Here is a 10229-nt window from a genome sequence, read left to right as displayed (position 1 = left end):
GCATTTGCCACTTGGCTCAACTCCTGAGAAAGGCAGAAAAGAATAGAGCCTTGCCTTTAAAGCCTAAGTTTTATTCACTTCAACTCTTTCATACATGTCAAGATGGAGAACATCTCCTCCCTGGGAGTCTGGTTTATAAAGAGGGTTAAACTATACTGTGCACCTTGCAAAGCAGAACATATCTATCATTCTGGATTGTGGACCAGCTGAAGGCTAGCAGCACATTTTGACATAGTAATCACAGAAACCTTAGTATATGGGAGGTCTGGAAGGGAGAGATTAGGAAATCTTTTGGGAAATCTAGGGCTGGGAAATGCTATTCTGTATCTCTACTCTATAGATATTTTCTAGGTTTTTGTAGCACACAATGTTTATGACCAACCGTTACTTTGATTCAAAGAGTTAGTGCTGGGTAAATGATGGTATTTCAAAATGCTTGTGGAAAATGAGGTTAAGAGATAAGTCTATTCTGGTGTAAAGAATTTTGAATTCCTTATGTAGTTTTTAATAATACACTTCTATCATGAATCATGATTTTTTTTTTTTTTGACAGGCAGAGTGGATAGTGAGAGAGAGACAGAGAGAAAGGTCTTCCTTTTGCCGTTGGTTCACCCTCCAATGGCCGCCACGGCTGGCGCGCTGAGGCCGGCGCACCACGCTGATCCGAAGGCAGGAGCCAGGTGCTTCTCCTGGTCTCCCATGGGGTGCAGGGCCCAAGCACTTGGGCCATCCTCCACTGCACTCCCGGGCCACAGCAGAGAGCTGGCCTGGAAGAGGGGCAACTGGGACAGAATGCAGCGCCCCAACAGGGACTAGAACCTGGTATGCCGGCACCACTAAGTGGAGGATTAGCCTATTGAGCCGCGATGCCGGCCATGAATCATGATTTTTTAAAACTCCTCACATGCATGGACTGAGGACAGTTGTACATATTAACTTTTGTCATTCTCAAATATATAGGATGTATCAATAACTAAACTTTAAAGAAGAGGAAACAGACACAATAAGACTAAGACATTTTATAAAGTCTGTATAACTAAGTGAAGGAGCTGGAATTCAAATCCCTACAGTGTGTTTCAAAACCTGGAATTTGAACTCTTACATACTTCTTCCTTTTAAAGAGATACCAAGATACCTTGTTGCAAATGTCAAGAGGAAAGTTATGGGATCAACCAATCATATCTTCTAAAAGAAGCATCTTTCTAAGTTCATGTGCTGAACCACAGCTGGAGGGTAGTGAAAACATTTCAGCAACTTTCTATGTCACTAAAATTTCCAACAAAATGACTAAATAACACTGTGACGTACAGACTTTTCTCTGCTTAGAGATAGGTATTAAAGAGACATTCCTCCTCACACCTTTATTCCTTAATTCAGAGCAATGTTATATACATATATAAAATATATGTAACATATACCTCATTCACTTGAATGGGAAAGATAAGTAACCAAATTATACTTTCTTATTGTTTAGGCGTTCCCAGAAAAAGACATATGCACTGAATTTTTAATGGTATAACAAGTTTATCTCATTCCCTTTAGGGCATTTGGAGAATGAATAAGCATATGGGAACTCTTTCCATGTCTAATTTTTCCTCTTTATCTCTTATTATTTTTAAGTATTAATTTAACCAAAATTGGTCTAATTCCTAGACCACTCTTTTCTAAAATGGAAAAAAATAATAGTACATACGTGATAACATTGGGTGGATGAAATAAAAATATTTTTAGTAGAACAACAAGCAATAAATGTCAATTATAATTTCATTAGGATGAGGGTGGTGCTGATTTCTAGGTTTTATTACTGAAGTTGGTATTTGTACTATGAAGTATTGTCACAGTCTTTCACTCCTCCCTGTTGTCAGTATGGCCTTGGTCATTCTTAATAGATGGCTTTGCAAATTAGTTCAATGAAAAGACTGAGATATTCAGCAAGAGTTTGGACCGTGGCCTCACACTCTCAGCAATTTCAATGATTCTCTGACACAGTTTTGTTTTTTTATTTCTCTCCACATTCCTTTTTTTCTAGAACATTAAAAAAGTATTTAATTGACAGTGAGAGAGAAAGATAAGGTTATTCCCACGCATCGATTCATTCTTCAAATGCCTACAACAGCCGGGGCCATGTAGGGGCCAGAGTGGGAGTTGGGGTTCTCAAACAAGGTCTCCTATGTGGGGAAGCAAGAACCCTATTACCTGAGTCGTCATCACTGCCTTTCAGAGTCTGCATTAGCAGGAAGCTAGAGTTTGGAACCGGAATCAGGGAAAGAACCGAAACAGTCTGATATGGGTGTGGGCATCTTACCGACTAGGCCAAACACCTGTCACATTCTGATTTGGGTTAAAGAGATTTTTTATATACCCTTCTTGTTGATGATTACTAACTAAAATTATCTCTGGACTTTCTGATGTACCAAAAACTCAAAAGAGAAAAATAAATAAAATACTTTTTAGCCACAAAATAATTTCATTTAACAATTTCATTATTCTTCCAGTCTTCTAACTTAGAAAGTCTTGAAAATCAGTTGAGCACTGACTTCTCTTAATTACTATAGCCAATTAATAAAAAAAAGATATAATTTAGTGTACATATTTTCTTTTCTTTTTTCTCTGTATTAACAGAAATTATGCACATGCAGTTCATTATTACAACCAAGACACACCTTATTTTTTCAACTGGCATTCATTAATTAAAGATGTGATATTTGACTAATTAACTCCTTCCAGGCTTGTGAGTTAGAAGGAAATATAGAAAGTAAATATTTAGTTCTTCATTAAAAAAAGTTTAAAAGTTAGGTACAGTGGCAAACAATACAAATTGATAAGATATAAATATAACATAAAAGAATTTATTAATTTTTTTATTAAAAAAGTGAAGGTTGGACATTTTCTGTGATAACTACTAAATGTTGGGCAGTTAGTAGAGTTTTTACTTTGGCCTTAAAATTTAGTTAGAAGTTAGATATATACAACTGAAATCAGTCCTTCCTGGGGAAGAATGTTATAAAAAAATAAGAATTCATAGAGAAAGCATAAGTGAATCCTCTCTAGCCATGGAAAAATATATTTGCCATTCTATTTTGAAAGCCTAGGGACTCCTGAGTATTTTTACACTATATTCATTGTTTGTTTCATAATAGGTATTTTCATGAAATTTTTGAAGATACCCCTTATGCATAGACTTTTATGTAGATTTTAGTACCAAAATAAAATTGCTTTCCATTCCATATTCCATGAACTTTTTGAACTAACCTTGTACCATTCCTTGAATTTATTTTGATGTTCTCTGATAAAATGCATTTTAAAATCAAAGATCTCACTGTGTAATACATATGAAATAATATTTCATGTGCATTTAAAATGTGTTGCTGATGAAGCCAATGCTGAAAAAATATTTGGAGGAGTGGAGTCTCTTAGAAATTTAAAAATTATAAAAAGAAAACATAATCTTTCCAGTGTCTCAAAATTCCTTCAGAGTTATCATAACATGGACATGGTTACCATATTTGCAATTTACTGATAAATAGGAATATTGAGACACAATTCATCCAATATCTGCATAAAATTTCCTGAAAATATGCTAGTGTTTAAAAAGAAAGGAAACAACATGCAGAGATAGTTGGTTATATTTATTGAACTTACCTGTAAATAAACTCTCCATTGTTCTTTCTGTATAGTCAAGATTTAAAATCTGCATTTATTCAGTTTACATTATTTTCACTCTCCTACTTGTTCATTTTCTGGCACCATTTAGTATTTTAAACATCTTTGGCCTAATTTAAGCAGAAAGCACTTAAAGATCTACACAAATACACTAAAAATATGGAACTCTGCATAAGCTTTTTAATTTTACCATTATCAAAAGGTAAGCAACAAGGCTGGTGTTGTGGCACATCGGGTTAAAGCCCTGGCCTGCAGCGCCTGCATCCCATATGAGCACCAGTCTGAGTCCTAGCTACTCCACTTCTGATCCAGCTCCCATCTATGGCCTGGGAAAGCAGCAAAGGATGGCTGAAGTCTTCGGGCCCCTGCACCCACATGGGAGAACTGGAAGAAGTTCCTCGCTCCTGGCTTTGGAACAGCTCAGCTCTGGCCATTGCTGCCACTTGGGAGTGAACCAGCAGATGGAAGACCTTTCTGTCTCTGTCTCTTCCTCTCTCTGTAACTCTTTCAAATAAAATAAAAATAAATCTTTGATAAAAAAGGTATGCAAGTAAATGGCAATCGTCAGTAAGATCTCAAGTTTCTACAATATTAGTCCCTATTTGTTTTAGCTTCTGTTCTTGATCATCCATCCCTTGAAATGTAATACTTAGGTAACCTATTTATACATCTTTGATATTAATATTTCTCCAAGAAAATATGATTTTCTGTGCTGGCAAATTGGATTTCCAATGACATTATTAATCATTTTACAATTTCCCAGTCTTATTGCTCTGATTTTTTTTCTAATTTATAAACACTTGCATTTTCTATGTCCTTGATATACTAAAACAGATAGAATCTCTGTTATAAACCATGAAATTCATAAAGCAAATCTGAGTAGCAATTACCTGTAATCTTGCAATATTTATATATGCACACCTACAAAGGAATTTCAATGCAGCTTTGTAATTTATTAGAGAAAAAATGATTTGAGTAGATCAGTGAGATACAACTACACTTCAAGGACACACATGCATAAATTATTTTGGTTGAATTTTCACAAGGACATCCAGTTTTTTAAAGAGTAAGAGTAAGTTTGGGTGTGAAGAGGTTGAGTTACAAGATAGACAACAGGCTGTGTCTAAATAGTAAAATAGATAAAATGGATTACATTTGCTTTTAACTCCTTTTAAATGTACCTCCCTCATGTTATTATGTTTGACATGATATTTTTTAGAACAGATTTTATTGTCTTTCTCGTTGTAGCATATATGGCTAATGGTGTTTATATTCACAATGCATGCCAGTGTTCCAAGTCTTTTCTTAGCATACTGTCCTCAATTGTCACTCTAAATTAGAGAAGTAAAGCAAATATTTCACATTCTGTATATTTGAGAGTTTTAAGAAATTTCACTGGTTAGTAATTTTATAAGATTATGAATAGACTTAAACACTTAAAATCTTCAATTTTTGTTAGTCTATTTAATTGCATTTTCATTTTAAATGACTTAAATTCTTAATGAGTTTTTTACTTTTTCCACATATTTATTTCAGAAACAATATAAATAAGATAAGCAGATAATCACTTTTAATGTGTAGGAATATACAAAGTCATACTCTATTTTGTAAAGTAATAAAATCAGCAGATGGAATCCCCCAAGGAGTCCCCTCACTTTCTATACCCATGTATTGGACATGCTGCTTATAGAACTCTGTTCATCCTCCTGTGGTTGTGGATAAACTCTGCTTTTCATACTTTCTCTCCTCTCCTCTGGATTCGCTACAACTTTGCCTGCTTCAGAGCATTGAGACAATGACTCAAGCATGTTCATCCTCTTTCGGCACTTCCCATTTCGCTAGTAATCCTCATGAATTCAAACTTCTCAGTCTGCTTGATGGGCAAACATTAATTCACCAAGCAGATTGCTCCAGTCTTCAAACACTTCCTTGAGTGTTTGGTTTCTTCTAATGTTTCCGGTGACCCCTACTCTGTCTCCTTGGTTGTTTCCTCTGGTTTTCCTACAAGTTCATGTTGGAATGATCCAGGTCACTCACTCTCTCTTGCATAAACTGACTTAGTGAGTAATCTTATCCCACTTCCATGCTTTAAATGTCATATACCTTCTAATGACTTCCAATGTTATAATTCCAGCATAGCTATCTTCCCTGAATCTGGCCTCCTATGTTTAAAAGCCAGAAAATGGGTAAATAGATAACTACTGAAAACATTAAATTTAACATGTTCAAAACCAAATTAGATGCAACATTTTCTCAAAGTCCTGCCATTACACAAATAGCAATTTTGTCCTTCTTACAGATTAAACCAAATTCTGGAATTTGTCTTCGATACATCTCTCTCTTTAATACATCATATCAAATTTATCAGATAAATCATCTAAAATAACCTGAATCAAATCACTTGTCATCAGGTCTACCACTATCCAACACTTGGATTACTGTCATATGTTAAAGCAATACCCTAGTTGGTTTACAGTCTAGACTCATCACATGAACTATAATCTATAATGATTGCAATAGGTCATAACTCTGTATGTGCTGTCTCCTTAAAACTTGATACACATTTCTGTGTGACTTATTAAAGTCAAATTGCCTCATAATGTCCTAAAGTTTACCAAAGTCAGCATCATCTTCTACTATCCTGCGCTTAGTTCTGTCTCTTCACAACCATTTTCATTACTAAAGACCCCTCTGATTGAAATGTTCCCCTGGAGACCTGTAGATTCATTGGACACACACTTTTACAGAATATGCATCTTTTATTTTGAAACTTACTTAATGAATTTCTTCATTGATTTACTGAAACTCAGAATTTAAATTTCACCAAATCTGTGTCATAAAGAATTCAACACAACACTAAAGTGGTATTTTACATGTTTATTTGAACTTAAATAAGAGTTGGAATTACTAAATTCTGCTAAAGTAGTATTTCAAAAATATTGGTGCAAATGACTTGCAGCATTAGAGGCTCTGTGTGTATGTGGAGGAATATACATGCATAATCATCAGGCATTTTGTTTTCTACATATGCACCCAACTATCACAATATAAAGATGGAAAACTTGAAAACCTGCTAGATTGGGGCTGGTGTTAACACCCTGACCTGAAGTGTTGGCATTCCTTATGGGCACCAGTTCGAGACCTGGCTGCTCCACTTCCAATCCAGCTGTCAGCTATGGCCTGGGAAAGCAGTAGAAGATGGCCCAAGTTATTGGACCCCTGCACCTGTGTGGGAGACCAGAAGAAGCTCCTGGCTCCTGGCTTTGGATTGGTGCAGTTCCGGCCATTGTGGCCAACTGGGGAGTGAACCATCGGATGGAAGACCTCTCTCTCTCTCTCTCTCTCTGCCTCTCCTCTCTCTGTGTAACTCTGATTTCAAATAAATAAAGAAAGAAAATCTGCTAGATAAATTTCCAGAATTCCAGTTGGAAGAAACTGTCTCTCTCGTCAGTAACAAGTCAACCTTGACTTTTTAATATGGTGCTAAGAAATGAGCAATAATAATAATAATAATAGTAATAGTAATAAAAGCAGTCTTGCTATGAGGAGAAGTCAGCACCGATAGATAAAGCCAAAGACCACTGAGGTCCTGTGTGACTGTGCCTTCTTGAGTGTTTGTTCTCACCAGCAGGATGATTAATGAGGCACAGTCAATTCAACTGAGACACACAGGATGAGTAATTCTTCAGTCAGAGAGAAAGCCAACATGAAAATATTTTTGACTACATAAATTACTCAAGCCTTGAGGCTTACAGGAAGATAATAGTATAATTTTCTCAAAAGTATAGCTAATAAAGGAAGGATTAAGAAATACAAATGGCATTGTAGGCTTACCAGATAGCCACACAAATTAATGAAATCACAGGTAGAATTTCAGAAGAAAGCAGATAATTATTTCTGATTCACTCTCCTTGTGTTGTTTATTGAAAACAGTCAGGAGGGGTATTTACTGTGTGCAAGCATATATTATTAGACATTAAAAAAAAACAGTTAAGGTGGCATGACTCTGGTATTACATAATCACAATCAACTCTGGTTTGTCATTACATAACCTTGAGTATTGTTCACAAAACCCTTCATTATTTGTAATAAGGCTTTTATATTAAAAACAAATATCTTGCAGATATTATCATAGTCTGGAAATACAACTGTGTAAGACATTTATAAAATCCTAAATTTGATAAGGAAAAAAAAGTAAGATGGCAGATGTTATATTTTACTCCTCTTCCGGGCATATTGCTTGCTCAAGTAGATCTAAGTTTGGTCTTCAATAAATAAGGATAAACATACAGCAGAAACATATTTCTATCATATTAGATATCTATCCACCATTATTTTCTCCCCTCATTTTTCCTTTAACTATATTTTTAAATTTTGAATCACTAACATGTACTTTTCAGATACTGCCAGGAACAGAATAACTGATAACAGAAACAAGAAAAGCTTTACATCTCTTTAGCTCTTAGTATAAAAATTTCCTTATAGTGCATTTTTTTCAGTGTATTCCCTAATTATTTTCCTTACAAATAAATGAATTAAGATGAGAGTTATTGTTGCTGTTGTTTAACCAAACATGCAATGTTAAATTTGTTTTGGGAAAAATATAGAAAATCCAGGTTCAGTCAAACAGTGGAAGATCTTGAATATCTACTGTTTTAAAATTGATTGGGCTTTTTGTGATGAACAAAGAGGAAATAATTGTTATCTGTATTAGATATGTGATTATAGAGACCTTTTAGAACATAATTTAGAGAAGAGAAAGATAAGATGCAGAAAGACAAAGTAGATGGTCAGTTTGTGAGATGGTGAGGAACAAAACTGAAGCAATTACACTGGATGTGGAAAGGAGAGAGGTGATTTTTCACGGGCCTGGCTATAGTCCTCTATTATTCATTTGTATACACAACTTTTATAACTTCACAAACACCACTGATGCTGTTTCCCAAAACCACATTTGTGAGGCCTTCTAAAATTCCATGTAAAATGTGTATTCTGAAAAAAAGTGGACAGGATTTCATGTTTTTTTTTTTTTTTCTCAAACTTATTTCTCTCTTATCTTTCTTTTTCGTTAATTTTAAGGGGGCAGGAGGAGAGAGAGAGAGGAAGAGAGAGAGTTCCTTTCTGCTTGTAAACTCCCCAGATGCCAGTAACAACTGAAGCTGGACTGGGGCCAGAGGCAGGAGCCGAGAATGCAATCCAGGTTTCCCACTGATGGTCCCATCGACCAACACAAGCCATTACCTGTTGTCTTCCTGGGTCTGCACTAACAGGAAACTAGACTCAAGACTGAGAGTCAAGAGTATAAACCAGGCACTCAAATGTGTATGTGGGCATCTCAACCTCTAGGTAAACACTTGCTCCAAAACTTATCTTTATAATTTCACTTCCCTCCAACATTTCGAAGTCCTTTCTTATCTGTTCCAAACCTCAACTTCCAATCCCAGTAAAATTGTCCATATTATACCTCATCTTTAAACAAATATCTACACATCAATATGATAAACAGCTGTACTTTCAGCTAAATTTTATTTCCCCTCTATTATCTGAATTTCTATTCTACATACTGAGATGAAATTCACTTTTCTCATCAAAATAGCACTTAACCAATCAGAAGCTTAGGCATCATAATTAACTATCTCATCATCACATCTTTAAAAAAAATCATTAATATCTAAGAAAAGAGGGAAAAACATAAGTAAGACTCATTTGCAAGTCAGCTTAACCAAATAGAAACAAGGAAAACAATCATAATATACAATCAATAGTCTGATAAAAATGTGTTATACATTTGCATATTAAACTTAGTTTTTTTGAGAAATATGCTGCTAGAATTTCTGCCTATTGAACAAAATGAGGTAGTAAAAATATCTTAATTATCAAGAGCAAAAAAATGAAAATTAAGAACCAAAGAAATAATTGCCAGTGTAAAAGAGAAATAAAAGAGCAAATGAAAACAGATGTCCAAACTTTGGCTTATATAATACTTATAACTTCAAATTCTTGTTTTATAAATGTAACATACAGAAACTGGACTTGTAAAACATAACTTTTAGAACATGTAAAATAAAATAAGCATTACAAGGGATGCAGGATTTATTTGAGAAGAAACTTTATATAGCTTCTGAGAATAGAAAATAATAGAAATAAGCATTGCTTGTTAATCCTTGTTTACATTTAAGGTAAGCCAAGAAATGTGATGTACAGTGAAAACATTTTATGGGAAAATTTGATATAATTATATGAAAGCAAACAAAATATATATTCATAAATTATACCAGTGTTTTATTATTAAGCATTACTCATTATTAATGAACTTTCATATATAGAGAAAATGAATCTAGGTTCTATCCCAACTTTATAACCATAACATTCCTAAAAGCAAAATCATTTCTCATAGTGTCCATTTCACTTCAACAGGTTTCCTTTTTGGTGTTCAGTCAGTTGTCACCGATCAGGGAGAACATATGGTATTTGTCCCTTTGGGACTGGCTTACTTCACTCAGCATGATGTGTTCCAGATTCCTCCATTTTGTTGCAAATGACTGGATTTCGTTGTTTCTTACTGC

The sequence above is a fragment of the Oryctolagus cuniculus genome, chromosome 8 (assembly GCF_964237555.1).
Source record: "Oryctolagus cuniculus chromosome 8, mOryCun1.1, whole genome shotgun sequence".
In the NCBI taxonomy this organism is placed as follows: domain Eukaryota; kingdom Metazoa; phylum Chordata; class Mammalia; order Lagomorpha; family Leporidae; genus Oryctolagus; species Oryctolagus cuniculus.
The sequence above is the reverse complement of the archived record's forward strand: the minus strand, read 5'-3'. Positions refer to the sequence as shown.